Source organism: Pan paniscus, chromosome 6 (genome assembly GCF_029289425.2).
Source record: "Pan paniscus chromosome 6, NHGRI_mPanPan1-v2.0_pri, whole genome shotgun sequence".
In the NCBI taxonomy this organism is placed as follows: Eukaryota; Metazoa; Chordata; class Mammalia; order Primates; family Hominidae; genus Pan; species Pan paniscus.
The window spans coordinates 107337607-107354626 of NC_073255.2; the positions used below are offsets into that span (position 1 = coordinate 107337607).

The 17020-nt window shown below is 36.8% G+C and overlaps 1 long non-coding RNA gene across 2 annotated transcripts in view; it reads left to right on the forward strand.

The window, feature by feature from the left end:
- LOC134730805 (uncharacterized) overlaps nucleotides 1–17020 on the forward strand; it is a 139334-nt gene that overhangs the window by 101531 nt on the left and 20783 nt on the right. Inside the window, exon 4 of one of the 2 annotated variants that reach the window (XR_010112771.1) lies at nucleotides 14017–16466. This is a non-coding gene — a long non-coding RNA (uncharacterized LOC134730805). Of the gene's footprint in view, nucleotides 1–14016; nucleotides 16467–17020 lie in introns of those variants that run through there. The other variant, XR_010112770.1, reaches the window with a different exon arrangement.

Here is a 17020-nt window from a genome sequence, read left to right on the forward strand (position 1 = left end):
GGCTGGCCCCAAGTCAGTATGTTGTTACCCCTCCCTAGGTGAGACAAATAGTCAGCTGGTCAAACCACTGCCTCCTTATCATATTATAGGCTTAATAACAACCAAAATGTATAAATGACTTTATAATTTACAAATCACTTCCATAAACATAATTGGATTTGATTACTACAAAATATTTGAAGCATTATTTTTATTGAAAATTCTTATATTTTTACAAATGTAAGTGGATTATGAGCTACGATAATGAGTAATGTTGGCACAATTCCCTTTGCTCTATCTCAAATTCATGGTATTTCATTTTAGCTCATAAAATTGTCACCAGATCTGTTTACAAATCTCTTGTCACATTTATATCATATATCATAACACCTCAAGCACAAAGTTTTTATTAAAAAAAGCCAGTCAAATCCTTCACAAAATCTCTGATTTTCTTCTGCCTCTTAGTCAGTGACCTGATCATAGATACATAGACAGATGGATAAATAGATAGAATACCAAAAGTTGCAAATAACTTCATCTTATCTGTAACCTGCCACCCCCCGCCCTTTCTTTGCTATGAACACCAAGAACCTAGGTCTATAGGCATTAAAAACACTGTAGAAACTTGAAAAGAGTAAAATAATTGGTTGGGATTTCAGAAACACTGATCTTCATACAGAATCCAAGAGAAAGGCCCTACTGATGAATGAAGAAGTGGCTTTCTAGATTATTGTAAAACAATGATTTTGTAAAACAGCATCATGTGTTACTCCCTTCCACTACTAAAAAAGGTACAACATGCTTTTTCTGGCCCCTCTGTGTATGACTACTTGACTTAGATGACTCATATTGTCCTGTAAGTTTTTACAGCTCAGTTCTTACTGGATTTTGTATTAGAACCTTATAATTTAAGAAAATAAAAAAGGTATTTTCTTGGACTATTGAAAAAGTACCTGTTTGGGGCTATTTCAAAGATACATGGAGTCCCAACATATTAATACTTGTTAAAATAAGAGTATCGGTGACATAATGGTATAGCTTGAAAAGCAAACAATATATCTTTAAAATAAATTATACAGGTTTAATAGAAAATGATACCTCAATATCACTGGCCAATGTGATATAAAAAGTCTAGCTGCATTTAGCCAATAGATGCAACTATTTTGGCCTCTAAAATTTCTACTCCTGCTTCTAAGTGTCCTTGTTGCCTATTTTTAGATATCACAATATTATGAAACATTCCAAAAGATGCATACAAAATAAAACTCTTCTGCTGACTCAGCTTCTGTTGTATCTCAACCCAATAATGATACGTTGAGAATTAAGACTCTGTCTACTATAGCATATATTTTAATTATACTTTTATAAACCTGAATAAAATATAATTAAAATGTACTTACTATAGAGCTACAATATGAGAAGTCTATTATTTTAATGCACACATTATAGAAAATGTAATTGACTTCTTAACAAAACCAGAAACTCTTCCTCATAACCAGGAAAATTAATCTCTACGCTGGGTAGATTTATTAGGAGTTATTATTATCCTAAGCTAAAAAGTTAAAACAAGTAAATATTTTATAAGGGGTCATTATTAACAAATGTACATTGATTCCCTCCTCTTCCCAGATTTTTTCCACCCTATTGTTCACTTAAGGGAAAAGCAGGTTGATTTACTTATTTCAATATTTTCTTCTCAATTTGTGTCTGGAAAGTACCTTGTGAGTATGATCTCTAATGTTTCTTGCTGACATGTAGCAGGATTATTGCTGTAGACTTAGGAAAACAGAATCCCAACACAGTGTACAAGATGGTGCTCCATGACATGCCACTTCCAAAGACATAAATTTTTCCTTAGCAGGAGCACAATGCTTCTTGTTATTGTAACCAAATTCTCATTGATTAAAACAAAAACTCAGCCTGCGTAAGTAACCAGCTGCAATTAGTTATTTAAGCTGTATCTACTACACAAGGCAATTTTTATACAGTAGTGCAAGCAAAAAAAGATCACTTTATCTTTCTTTTTCTATCTATCATTATAAATCCAGAGAAAAATTAATGGTTCTTCAGAAAAAGTATTTTGTAATAAGTCAGACATTCTTGGTTAAAACAAAAATGTTGATGAAATGTTTAGTATGGTTTAATAAAAACAAAAGCTAAAGTATATATGGAGTTGGGGGGTTTTATTCAAAAAATTTATGACAATCATTTGATGAAGAATATCTTATTAACTATTTTCAATTTGGGAATAAAGAGGTAGCTAATTACCTCCTCAAAATAGGTTAAAACATGGGATTAGGTTGCTCAAGAGAGATAATAGTTGTTTACAAGAAATACAATTTCTATGTCTGTAAATATTTTAGCTGCATAAGTGTAGTAATCCAATAGACAAGCTGTCTGTATTTTTAAAATATAAACAGGATAATTTACATTTGACACTGTCTAGTCAGTATAAAGCCAAAATGTTGCTAGTCAGAAGTTGTCAGGGGTAATTGACTTCAACCTTATATTTTTCTTTTTAATACCTGACAATTTACAATATGAGCTTTCCCTTGGAAACCTCCTCATTTTCTCTGGACTGTCTGCCCGGAGGAACACGGAGTGGCTAATTCACAGTTTGCCTTCAGTAAATTCCGTGATCTGGTTGTTACTAGAAAAGCAATGTAATGCTTGTGTGATTTAGTCAGGTAAAATAACAACGTGTGATAATTGGTCACTTGTGGTTGGAATACTAGCACAGACTTCCACATGGATATCATAATCCCAGTGACTACTTGCCATATTAGGAGAGTCTGGTCATCTATGAAAGCTAACAGCCAGCAAGGGAATGGCTAAGATCCCAGCGGTGAGTGTATAATTAATTCCCAAGTACTCCACAGGACACTTTCTCTTCTCTCCAGAGCTTTATAGATGAAGGCAGAGTATTATTTGTAAAAGCTCTCTGCTTGTCCTCAGTCAAGGTCATGAGAATTTCAGAAATAAATTCACAAAATGGATGCACTGCACTCAACATCTTCATGTGTTAAAGATACAAATAAAGTTTACCTGGAAAAAATAGCCACTGATCATAGATAGAGCAGAAGTACTTTCAAGAAGATTGAATCCATGCTTTGCACAATTAAGCAGTGCTACCCACCCAGTGAGGATGCCTTATAGTAGCTCATATTTTAATAACAAACTGACTGGTAAATTTAAATGAAAAGTTTAGTGGGTACAACAGTGAGTGACCTGCTAATGAGTTGTTAAATCAAAGAAATAAGGAAAGTAAGATAAAAAGAATAGCTTATTTAAGCAAAAATCACAAGTCTAATAAGACACAGCGGCTACATAGCAGTTTATTCTAATCCAAAGCTATCATTCGATTTATAAAAAGGGGGAAAACCTACATAATATCCTCAATAAATGTCTTCCATGTCTGTTGGGATAGAATGTTGCAGTAGTTTTGCTATAGCTTCAAATTCAAAATGCACAATATTAAGTTTGTTTTTTTAAAAATTTAATTTTATTTTATTTTATTATTATACTTTAAGTTTTAGGGTACATGTGCACAATGTGCAGGATTGTTACATATGTATACATGTGCCATGTTGGTGTGCTGCACCCATTAACACGTCATTTAGCATTAGGTATATCTCCTAATGCTATCCCTCCCCCCTCCCCCCACCCCACAACAGTCCCCGGTGTGTGATGTTCCCCTTCCTGTGTACATGTGTTCTCATTGTTCAATTCCCACCTATGAGTGAGAACATGTGGTGTTTGGTTTTTTGTCTTTGTGATAGTTTGCTGAGAATGATGATTTCCAGTTTCATCCATGTCCCTACAAAGGACATAAACTCATCATTTTTTATGGCTGCATAGTATTCCATGGTGTATATATGCCACATTTTCTTAATCCAGTCTATCGTTGCTGGACATTTGGGTTGATTCCAAGTCTTTGCTATTGTGAATAGTGCCGCAAGAAACATACATGTGCATGTGTCTTTATAGCAGCATGATTTATAGTCCTTTGGTATATACCCAGTAATGGGATGGCTGGGTCAAATCGCATTTCTAGTTCTAGATCCCTGAGGAATCACTACACTGACTTCCACAATGATTCAACTAGTTTACAGTCCCACCAACAGTGTAAGAGTGTTCCTATTTCTCCACATCTTCTGCAGCACCTGTTGTTTCCTGACTTTAATGATCGCCATTCTAACTGGTGTGAGATGGTATCTCATTGTGGTTTTGATTTGCATTTCTCTGATGGCCAGTGATGATCAGCATTTTTTCATGTGTTTTTTGGCTGCATAAATGTCTTCTTTTGAGAAGTGTCTGTTCATATCCTTTGCCCACTTCTTGATGGGGTTGTTTGTTTTTTTCTTGTAAATTTGTTAGAGTTCATTGTAGATTCTGGATATTAGCCCTTTGTCAGATGAGTAGGTTGCAAAAATTTTCTCCCATTTTATAGGTTGCCTGTTCACTCTGATGGTAGTTTCTTTTGCTGTGCAGAAGCTCTTTAGTTTAATTAGATCACATTTGTCAATTTTGGCTTTTGTTGCCATTGCTTTTGGTGTTTTAGAGATGAAGTCCTTGCCCGTGCCTATGTCCTGAATGGTATTGCCTAGGTTTTCTTCTAGGGTTTGTATGGTTTTAGGTCTAATATGTAAGTCTTTAATCCATCTTGAATTGATTTTTATATAAGGTGTAAGGAAGGGATCCAGCTTCAGCTTTCTACATATGGCTAGCCAGTTTTCCCAGCACCATTTATTAAATAGGGATTCCTTTCCCCATTGCTTGTTTTGGTCAGATTTGTCAAAGATCAGATAGTTGTAGATATGGGGCATTATTTCTGAGGGCTGTGTTCTGTTCCATTGATCTATATCTCTGTTTTGGTACCAGTACCATGCTGTTTTGGTTACCGTAGCCTTGTAGTATAGTTTGAAGTCAGGTAGCGTGATGCCTCCAGCTTTGTTCTTTTGGCTTAGGATTGACTTGGCAATGTGGGCTCTTTTTTGGTTCCATATGAACTTTAAAGTACTTTTTCCAATTCTGTGAAGAAAGTCATTGGTAGCTTGATGGGGATGGCATTGAATCTATAAATTACCTTGGGCAGCATGGCCATTTTCATGATATTGATTCTTCCAACCCATGAGCATGGAATGATCTTCCATTTGTTTGTATCCTCTTTTATTCCATTGAGCAGTGGTTTGTAGTTCTCCTTGAAGAGGTCCTTCACATCCCTTGTAAGTTGGATTCCTAGGTATTTTATTCTCTTTGAAGCAATTGTGAATGGGAGTTCACTCATGATTTGGCTTTCTGTTTGTCTGTTATTGGTGTAGAAGAATGCTTGTGATTTTTGCACATTGACTTTGTATCCTGAGACTTTGCTGAAGTTGCTTATCAGTTTAAGGAGATTTTGGGCTGAGACAATGGGGTTTTCTAGATATACAATCATGTCATCTACAAACAGGGACAATTTGACTTCCTCTATTCCTAATTGAATACCCTTTATTTCCGTCTGCTGCCTAATTGCCCTGGCCAGAACTTCCAACATTATGTTGAATAGGAGTGGTGAGAGAGGGCATCCCTGTCTTCTGCCAGTTTTCAAAGGGAATGCTTCCAGTTTTTGCCCATTCAGTATGATATTGGCTGGGGGTTTGTCATAGATAGCTCTTATTATTTTGAGATACGTCCCATCAATACCTAATTTATTGAGAGTTTTTAGCATGAAGCGCTGTTGAATTTTGTCAAAGGCCTTTTCTGCATCTATTGAGATAATCATGTGGTTTTTGTCTTTGGTTCTGTTTATATGCTGGATTACATTTATTGATTTGCGTATGTTGAACCAGCCTTGCATCCCAGGGATGAAGCCCACTTGATCATGGTGGATAAGCTTTTTGATGTGCTGCTGGATTCGGTTTGCCATTATTTTATTGAGGATTTTTGCATCAATGTTCATCAAGGATATTGGTCTAAAATTCTCTTTTTTGGTTGTGTCTCTGCCAGGCTTTGGTATCAGGATGATGCTGGCCCCTAAAAGGAGGTTTTTTCTATTGATTGGAATAGTTTCAGAAGGAATGGTACCAGCTCCTCCTTGTACCTCTGGTAGACTGTGGCTGTGAATCCATCTGGTCCTGGACTCTTTTTGGTTGGTAAGCTATTGATTATTGCCACAATTTCAGAGCCTGTTATTGGTCTATTCAGAGATTCAACTTCTTCTTGGTTTAGTCTTGGGAGGGTGTATGTGTCAAGGAATTTATCCATTTCTTCTAGATTTTCTTTTTTTTTTTATACTTTAAGTTTTAGGTTACATGTGCACATTGTGCAGGTTAGTTACATATGTATACATGTGCCATGCTGGTGCACTGAACCCACTAACTCGTCATCTAGCATTAGGTATATCTCCTGATGCTATCCCTCCCCCCTCCCCCCACCCCACCACAGTCCCCAGAGTGTGATATTCCCCTTCCTGTGTCCATGTGATCTCATTGTTCAATTCCCACCTATGAGTGAGAATATGCGGTGTTTGGTTTTTTGTTCTTGAGATAGTTTACTGACAATGATGATTTCCAATTTCATCCATGTCCCTACAAAGGACATGAACTCATCATTTTTTATGGCTGCATAGTATTCCATGGTGTATATGTGCCACATTTTCTTAATCCAGTCTATCATTGTTGGACATTTGGGTTGGTTCCAAGTCTTTGCTATTGTGAATAATGCTGCAATAAACATAAGTGTGCATGTGTCTTTATAGCAGCATGATTTATAGTCCTTTGGGTATATACCCAGTAATGGGATGGCTGGGTCAAATGGTATTTCTAGTTCTAGATCCCGGAGGAATCACCACACTGACTTCCACAATGGTTGAACTAGTTTACAGTCCCACCAACAGTGTAAAAGTGTTCCTATTTCTCCACATCCTCTCCAGCACCTGTTGTTTCCTGACTTTTTAATGATTGCCATTCTAACTGGTGTGAGATGGTATCTCATTGTGGTTTTGATTTGTATTTCTCTGATGGCCAGTGATGATGAGCATTTTTTCATGTGTTTTTTGGCTGCATAAATGTCTTGTTTGGAGAAGTGTCTGTTCATGTCCTTCGCCCACTTTTTGATGGGGTTGTTTTTTTTTTGTAAATTTGTTTGAGTTCATTGTAGATACTGGATATTAGCCCTTTGTCAGATAAGTAGGTTGCGAAAATTTTCTCCCATTTTGTAGGTTGCCTGTTCACTCTGATGGTAGTTTCTTTTGCTGTGCAGAAGCTCTTTAGTTTAATTAGATCCCATTTGTCAATCTTGTCTTTTGTTGCCATTGCTTTTGGTGTTTTAGACATGAAGTCCTTGCCCATGCCTATGTCCTGAATGGTATTGCCTAGGTTTTCTTCCAAGGTTTCTATGGTTTTAGGTCTAACGTTTAAGTCTTTAATCCATCTTGAATTGATTTTTATATAAGGTGTAAGGAAGGGATCCAGTTTCAGCTTTCTACATATGGCTAGCCAGTTTTCCCAGCACCGTTTATTAAATAGGGAATCCTTTCCCTATTGCTTGTTTTTCTCAGGTTTGTCAAAGATCAGATAGTTGTAGATATGCGGCATTATTTCTGAGGGCTTTAGATTTTCTAGTTTATTTGCATAGAGATGTTTGTAGTATTCTCTGATGGTAGTTTGTATTTCTGTGGGATCAGTGCTGATATCCCCTTTATCACTTTTTATTGTGTCTATTTGATTCTTCTCTCTTTTCTTCATTAGTCTTGCTAGCAGTCTATCAATTTTGTTGATCTTTTCAAAAAACCAGCTCCTGGATTCATTAAATTTTTGAAGGGTTTTTTGTGTCTCTATTTCCTTCAGTTCTGCTCTGATTTTAGTTATTTCTTGCCTTCTGCTAGCTTTTGAATGTGTTTGCTCTTGCTTTTCTAGTTCTTTTAATTGTGATGTTAGGGTGTCAATTTTGGATCTTTCCTGCTTTCTCTTGTGGGCATTTAGTGCTATAAATTTCCCTCTACACACTGCTTTGAATGTGTCCCAGAAATTCTGGTATGTTGTATCTTTGTTCTCATTGGTTTCAAAGAACATCTTTATTTTCTGCCTTCATTTCGTTGTGTACCCAGTAGTCATTCAGGAGCAGGTTGTTCAGTTTCCATGTAGTTGAGCGGTTTTGAGTGAGTTTCTGAATCCTGAGTTCTAGTTTGATTGCACTGTGGTCTGAGAGATAGTTTGTTATAATTTCTGTTCTTTTACATTTGCTGAGGAGTGCTTTGCTTTACTTCCAAGTATGTGGTCAATTTTGGAATAGGTGTGGTGTGGTGCTGAAAAAATGTATATTCTGTTGATTTGGGGTGGAGAGTTCTGTAGTTGTCTATTAGGTCCGCTTGGTGCAGAGCTGAGTTCAATTCCTGGGTATCTTTGTTAACTTTCTGTCTCGTTGATCTGTCTAATGTTGACAATGGGGTGTTAAAGTCTCCCATTATTATTGTGTGGGAGTCTAAGTCTCTTTGTAGGTCACTGAGGACTTGCTTTATGAATCTGCTTGCTCCTGTATTGGGTGCATATATATTTAGGATAGTTAGCTCTTCTTGTTGAATTGATCCCTTTACCATTATGTAATGGCCTTCTTTGTCTCTTTTGATCTTTGTTGGTTTAAAGTCTGTTTTATCAGAGACTAGGATTGCAACCCCTGCCTTTTTTTGTTTTCCATTTGCTTGGTAGATCTTCCTCCATCCCTTTATTTTGAGCTTATATGTGTCTCTGCACGTGAGATGGGTTTCCTGAATACAGCACAATGATGGGTCTTGACTCTATCCAATTTGCCAGTCTTTGTCTTTTAATTGGAGCATTTAGCCCATTTACATTTAAAGTTAATATTGTTATGTGTGAATTTGATCCTGTCATTATGACGTTAGCTGGTTATTTTGCTGGTTAATTGATGCAGTTTCTTCCTAGCCTTGATGGTCTTTACAATTTGGCATGTTTTTGCAGTGGCTGGTACCATTTGTTCCTTTCCACATTTAGTGCTTCCTTCAGGAGCTCTTGTAGGGCAGGCCTGGTGGTGACAAATCTCTCAGCATTTGCTTGTCTGTAAAGTATTTTGTTTCTCCTTCACTTATGAAGCTTAGTTTGGCTGGATATGAAATTCTGGGGTGAAAATTCGTTTCTTTAAGAATGTTGAATATTGGCCCCCACTCTCTTCTGGCTTGTAGAGTTTCTGCCGAGAGATCAGCTGTTAGTCTGATGAGCTTCCCTTTGTGGGTAACCCGACCTTTCTCTCTGGCTGCCCTTAACGTTTTTTCCTTCATTTCAACTTTGGTGAATCTGACAATTCTGTGTCTTGGAGTTGCTCTTCTTGAGGAGTATCTTTGTGGCGTTCTCTGTATTTCCTGAATCTGAATGTTGGCCTGCCTTGCTAGATTGGAGAAGTTCTCCTGGATAATATCCTGCAGAGTGTTTTCCATCTTGGTTCCATTCTCCCCATCACTTTCAGGTACACCAATCAGATGTAGATTTGGTCTTTTCACATAGTTCCATATTTCTTTGAGAGTTTGTTCGTTTCTTTTTATTCTTTTTTCTCTAAACTTCCCTTCTCGCTTCGTTTCATTCATTTCATCTTCCATCACTGATACCCTTTCTTCCAGTTGATCGCATCGGCTCCTGAGGCTTCTGCATTTTTCACGTAGTTCTCGAGCCTTGGCTTTCAGCTCCATCAGCTCCTTTAAGTACTTCTCTGCATTGGTTATTCTAGTTATACATTCGTCTAATTTTTTTTCAAAGGTTTTAAATTCTTTGCCATTGGTTTGAATTTCCTCCTGTAGCTCGGAGTAGTTTGATCGTCTGAAGCCTTCTTCTCTCAACTCGTGAAAGTCATTCTCCATCCAGCTTTGTTCCAGTGCTGGTGAGGAACTGCATTCCTTTGGAGGAGAGGCACTCTGCTTTTTAGAGTTTCCAGTTTTTCTGCTCTGTTTTTTCCCCATCTTTGTGGTTTTATCTACTTTTGGTCTTTGATGATGGTGACGTACAGATGGGTTTTTGGTGTGGATGTCCTTTCTGTTTGTTAGTTTTCCTTCTAACAGACAGGACCCTCAGCTGCAGGTCTGTTGGAGTTTGCTAGAGGTCCACTCCAGACACTGTTTGCCTGGGTATCTGCAGCGGTGGCTGTAGAACAGTGGTGGCTGTAGAACAGCAGTGGCTGTGGAACAGTGGATTTTCGTGAACCACAATTGCTGCTGCCTGATTGGTCCTTTGGAAGTTTTGTCTCAGAGGATTACCAGGCCCTGTGAGGTGTCAGTCTGCCCCTATTGGGGGGTGCCTCCCAGTTAGGCTGCTCTGGGGTCAGAGACCCACTTGAGGAGGCAGTCTTCTGGTTCTCAGATCTCCACCTGCATGCTGGGAGAGCCACTACTCTCTTCAAAGCTGTCAGACAGGGACATTTAAGTCTGCAGAGGTTACTGCTGTCTTTTTGTTTGTCTGTCTGTGCCCTGCCCCCAGAGGTGGAGCCTACAGAGGCAGGCAGGCCTCCTTGAGCTGTGGTGGGTTCCACCCATTTCGAGCTTCCCGGCTGCTTTGTTTACCTAAGCAAGCCTGGGCAATGGCAGGCGCCCCTCCACCAGCCTCACTGCTGCCTTGCAGTTTGATCTCAGACTGCTGTGCTAGCAATCATCGAGACTCTGTGGGCATAGGACCCTCCGAGCTAGGTGCAGGATATAATCTCCTGGTGCGCCATTTTTTAAGGCTGTTGGAAAATTGCAGTATTTTGGTGGGAGTGACCCGATTTTCCAGGTGCCGTCTGTCACCCCTTTCTTTGACTAGGAAAGGGAACTCCCTGACCCCTTGCACTTCCCGAGTGAGGCAATGCCTCGCCCACGGTGCCCTGCACCCACTGTCCTGCACTCACTGTCTGGCACTCCCTAGTAAGTTGAACCTGGTATGTCAGATGGAAATGCAGAAATCACCGGTCTTCTGCGTAGCTCACTCTGGGAGCTGTAGACCAGAGCTGTTCCTATTTGGCCATCTTGGCTCCCTCCCTGATATTAAGTTTTTAACTTATTGCTTTAATAGAATTTTAGCAAAAAACAAATTGAAAATATTCAGTCGCAATGACTGGAATTGCCATCATGAACCCAAATTTGAACACCTTAGGCCAATAATAGCATAGCCTCACATTATAATATTTATTATGATTATAGTACCTTTATTTTACAAAAAAAGAGGGGGCTTTCTGTTGTGAATGCATTTTTCAAATCAAAAAGTAGAAGAGTATCCACTGTGTGCATTTGTCCTATAAACTTGTTTTTCCTAAATTTACTGAATTACTATGAATGGTACTGCTATCTTGCTGATCAGTAAACATAAATCAAACATAAATATATGGGTTCATGAAAAGTGCTTAATGCAATACCTACAACAAGTTAGCTTTGTATAATTTTTTATGATGATAATCATCATCATATTTGGATTCTCTTTTGCATCCAAGTAGTGCTACACTTCCCTCCATAATTTCTACCTGCTATCTCTCTCAGCAGTTCCTTTCTACAGCTCTTGCTATGCCTTAACTCAAGCTTCTGTTGCCTCCTGACTTGATTGTCATAATAAAGTACAAAGTGATTTCTCACCTCTAGTTTTGCCTGTTTTGTTTTTTTCCAAAACCATTTATATCCTTAATATTAGTGACACCATGATTTTTCTAAAATGAAATATATGTTACATTACTGTTTCAGGTCCCTCGATGATTCCTAACAGGAAAGTACAGACCCTTTCATGGTATAAATGGTCCTATGCAATGTGCCCTCCCTTTTCCTATTAAATGTTATATCTTACCCCTCCCATTTCTCAACAGGAGAACTAAAACTTTTACATGCTATGAATGGTTCTGTGCAGTCTATCAATCTGCCTTATGTTTACCTACTAAACATCATCACTCACCACTCATATTCAGTCATATTCTAGACCCCAAAGGTCCAACTTTGAGTTGCTCAAATCTTCCATAAGGTTTCATGGTTGCATGATAGTTACACTTTTTTTTAAGTTTCCATATGCACTATACTTAAATGGTTTTTTTTTCCCTGCTGTTCTGTTGTAGAAGTAACTAATTATTTATTCTCTGTGCGCCCTCTAAATTCCCAGTTTACCTGTGTTAGAAACTATGCTATTCTATCTTATACACACACACAAACACACGTTTGTTTATAGACGTTTTGGATGGCAAGCTTTGTTTCGTCAGAACATAGCATGTACTACAGCACCTGGCATACTACCTGGATTATTTTCCAATCTCCATGACAATAATTGGAAACATTTCAGGATTACTTAGTAGTACTAGGACCTCATAAATATTAACACATTGATTAAGACAAGGTATTTTCTGTCATTTAAGAAGTCCAGAATTGTCCAAAGTGTTGTCACTTCGCAGAGTAATTTAATTCTGATCATTCTCTTTGTTACTAGACTTGTGAATTATTCAAGAATTGTGTTTCCTTCTTTATGCTGGCTTCCAGAATATATACCTCCAATATTTATATGGAAATACATATGTATTTTGTTTCATAAATTCAATATCCTTATTTTACATTTCCTATTTTACTTCATACGAATTTTGTTACTATATTTTACTTTTTGCCCAGTGTTAGCTTGGAAAATAGAACATGAGGAAAAGCTTATATGCAAAGGGTTTATTGAGAGGTAAAATTCCAGGCCAGAGGAGTTAGTTAGGAAGGAAAAGGAAGTGAGGTGAGAAGACAGGAAAGTAAAAGTATTTGGGAGTGTGATACAAACCTGGCCATGGAGTTAGAAAACACAGCTGGCTGTTTGCCAAAAGCAGTGTCTTCCAGAAAAGACACGTAGAATCACGTTGCTTCAGTATAGTCCATCAGGAGGAGGATGGAAAAGACATTCACTTTCCAGATTCTTAAAGTCTCCGGTCCCTCGTTTTTATTCTCCCCATGGGCGTTAAAGTTCTTGCTTTCCTGGATTGTCTTCCTTTCCCTGTCCAGGCAATTGCTGGAAAAGCTGTATGTCACTCCCTAAGGCTGGATGTCTTCCTCTAGGTCAGAAAGCTTTGGACAGGAACAGAACTTGTGTGTGTTCCTCTGGGTGAGACTTCGGTGTTAGAGTTGCGGCGGCCCACTATGGTGATACCAAGAGGGACTCTGGTTGGTACATTCCACTTCTTACCTCCAAACAAGCTTTAGCAGTAAATAGTGTCAGAAGGGAAAATAAAGGCGGTGGCATGCTATATTCTCCAATAAGCAAAAGGCAGAGGCTTAAAGAGGCAGATAAACTGAGGCTGGTACAGTTCATCCCTTGTGCCTTTCTGCTTGCATCCTCTTATGATATCTGGATCTTATATAAGAACAGGATGGTATCATATCTTCCACAAAAGGGAACATGCAGGTTCAACCTCTTTAAAAATCTTAACAAACTTTAGCAAACTGAAACTATAGTCTGCAATGCAGCAGCTAGCCATGGTGTCAAGATTTCCTTCATCCTTAGCTATCATCTTCTCTCATATGGTTTGCTTGCTTTCTGGAGTGACCTAGATATTAAATTCAAACTCAGAGAAGTATGATTTGTTGTTGTGCCAATATCTATTCACAATTTTCATTGGTCATGGAAATACCATAAGACAGTCTAGTTAATCACTTAGGCTCCAGGTCTATTCTTGTCTTCCCCCATGGTGCAGTTGTAACTGTAGGTATCCCTGGTCAAAGTCACTTTCCCAACTCAGTAAAATAAGTTTGCTCTTGGGCTGCTAGTCTCCTGGCCTACTTTCCTTTAATGTATCAGATTTTTTTTCAGATGCCTGATTAAATATCCAAGATATTATTTCCTAGGAATAAGTGCATATCTTTATCTATGACTGTTTCTCTTTTCATATAAAGTGGATGTTGAAGTGCACCCCTCATAGATCTAGTCATTGGAAGGATTTTTCTTTACCCTTATTTTTAAAAATCACCCTTTAGTGGAACTATAATGAATAACAGATTAACTCCAGTTAGTATCATCATATCATGCTTACATTTCTGTAAACCAGGCCTGAGCATTTTTCTTCACTTTAATTATGTTGTAGGGAAACCCCCATGAGACTACAGGTGTGAAGCAAGATAGAAGCATCAGTGCAAAAGAGGTAAGTGTCAAAGGAATGTAGAACACCTGTTCATAACTTACAAGTTAGCAAGTCTGTTACCCACAGGATGACAACTTTAGTTGCGTAATTACTTGATGTTCCATAGTCAGGTACATAGTTTCATCTAAGGCATAGTAGCTGCAGATTAATATATTCATTTAATAAACATCATTTTAGCTAAACAACACACTTCTAAGTAACTCATAAAGACTATGTTTCAGGTCAGATATAAAAATGCATTGTACTGCATATAAAAGAAAATATATCAATATTTGTGGAACACATCTCAAGCAGTGTTGAGTGAAAAATCTACAGCATTAAATGCATGAATTAGAAAAAGGAAATATTCTAAGTTCCTACTTCAAGTATCTAGAAAAAGAAAAGCAAAATAAATCCAAACCAAGTAGAATTGGAGAAATAATAAAGATACGAGCAGAAATAAATGAAATAGAAAACAGAAAAACAATAGAGAAAACCAATACAACAAAGATCTGGTTCTTTGCAAAACATCAATAAAACTGACAAATATGTAGCACAACAACAGAGAGAGAAAAAGAGAAACAGAGAAAACAAAGTACCAATATCATGAATGAAACAGGAATATCACTATAATTCCTGCAAACATCAAGAAGATATGAAAAACTCTATGCACATAAATTGGACAAAATAGATGAAATGGGGCCTTTTTTGAAATACACAAAGTACTAAAACTATTAGCACATACAATTTAACAATATAAAAATGTTATACACCATAGCCAAGTGAAGTTCATTCCAGGGATGCAAAACAAGGTGATAATCAATATAGTCCACCACATTAATGAGCTAATTTTAAAAAACATATCAATTGATGTAGAAAAATCCTCAGTTTGATAAGCAGCACCTACAGAAATCCTACATCTAACATTCTCCTTCAATGGTGAAAGTTTGAAACATTTCCTCCTAAGAGCTGTAACAAGGCAAGTATATATGCTCTCAGAATTTTTATTCAATAAGCACTAGAAATTGTAGCTAGTGGATTAAGGCAAGAAAATAAAAATTAAGGGCATGCAGATCAGAAAGTGAAAGTGTTTTATTTGCAGATGACATGATTGTCAATGTAAAAATTTAAATTCAATCTAAAAATTCTAGAATTAATCAGTTTAGCAAGGTCACATGACACGAGATAAAATTCAAAAATCAATTATATTCCTATCTACTAGCAACAAACATGGATACCAAAATTGAAAATACAATATCTTTTATAACTTCTAAAAAACAAAATGACTTACAAGTATATTTAACAATCATTTATAGTAACTGTATCCTGAAAACTAAAAATACTTTATTAAAAAAATAAATCAAAAAAGAGCCAAGTAAATGAAGAGGAGACATAACATATTTATGGGCTAGAAGGCTCAACATAGCAAGCATGAATTTTTGCCGAGTTAATATACAGGTATAAAAAACTTCTTACCAAAATTCTATATTTTTTGTAGATATAGACAAGATATACAGAATAGCTAAAACAATTTTGAAAAATAATAATAAAATGGAAGGAATCTGTTTCTCTGGTTTCAAGATTTAACATATAGGTATAGTAATCAGTACTATGTGACTGTGGTAGAAGAATAGTTATATAGATCAAGGAACAGAATAGAGAACCAAGAAACAGACACACACAAATATACCCAACTGATTTTTGACAAAGGTGCAAAAGCAATTCAATGAGGAAGGATAACTCTTTCAACAAATAATAGTGAAGCAACTGGACACACAACTCCATAGACCAAAATAATCAAATCTTACACTGTACACAAAAATTAACACATAATAGATCACAAACTTAAATGTAAAAAGCAAAATTAAGACTCTTAGAAGAATTGGATAAAGAACATCTTCAGAATGTAGAGTTAGGCAAAGAACTCTTAGATTTTAAACCAAAAGCATGATAGTAACAGGAAAAACTGATACGTTGGAATTCATTGAAATGAAAAATTTTGGTCTGCAAAAAGCTGCCAAGAGGATGAAAAGACAAGCTACAGACCAGGAGAAAGTATTTGAAAACAATATATCTAACAACAAGTATCTAGAATTTATAAAAACTCTCAAACTGAACAATAAAGAAATAAACAATCTGATTAGAAAATGAGCAATCACAGGCAGAGGCATTTCACCAAAAGTCATTTACAAATGGAAAATAAGCACATGAAAAGCTATTCAACATCGTTAGCCTTCAGGGAAATGCAAATGTAAATCACAGTAGATATCACTATACATCTATCAGAATGGCTAAGAGAAAAAAGTGACAACACCAAATGCTGGTGAGGACACAGAGAAACTAGGTCACTCCTAAATTACTTGTAAGAATATAAATGGTTCAATTACTCTAAGAAGCATTTTGAAATTTTTTTTAAAACCTCACATAGAACTACCATATAACCCAGCAATTGTACTCTTGAGCAATTTTCCATAGAAAAAAAAACTTACATTCATACAAAAACATGTACATGAATGTTTATTAGTTTTATTCAAAATAGTTAAAAACTAGAAAGGACCCAGATGATCTTCAAAGAGTGAATTGTTAAGGAAACTTGGATATCTTTATCATGAAATACTGCTTAGCACCAAAAAGAACAAACTATTGATACACACAATGAGCTCAATGAACCTCCAGAGAATTATGGTGAGTGAAAAACAGTTAATCCCCAAAGGTTTCATACTAAATGATTCCATTTAAAAACTGTTACGGACTGAATATGTTTCTGCAAATTTTGTATGCTTAAATCTTAATTCTAGTACTTCAGAATGTGATTATATTTGGACACAAGGTCTTTAAAGAGATAAGTAAGGTAACAGGTCATTAAGGTGGGTCCTAATCTAATATGCCTGGTGTCTTTAAAATAAGAGGTGATTAGGACACACACACACACACACACACACACACACACAGTGGCAAGACTATGTGA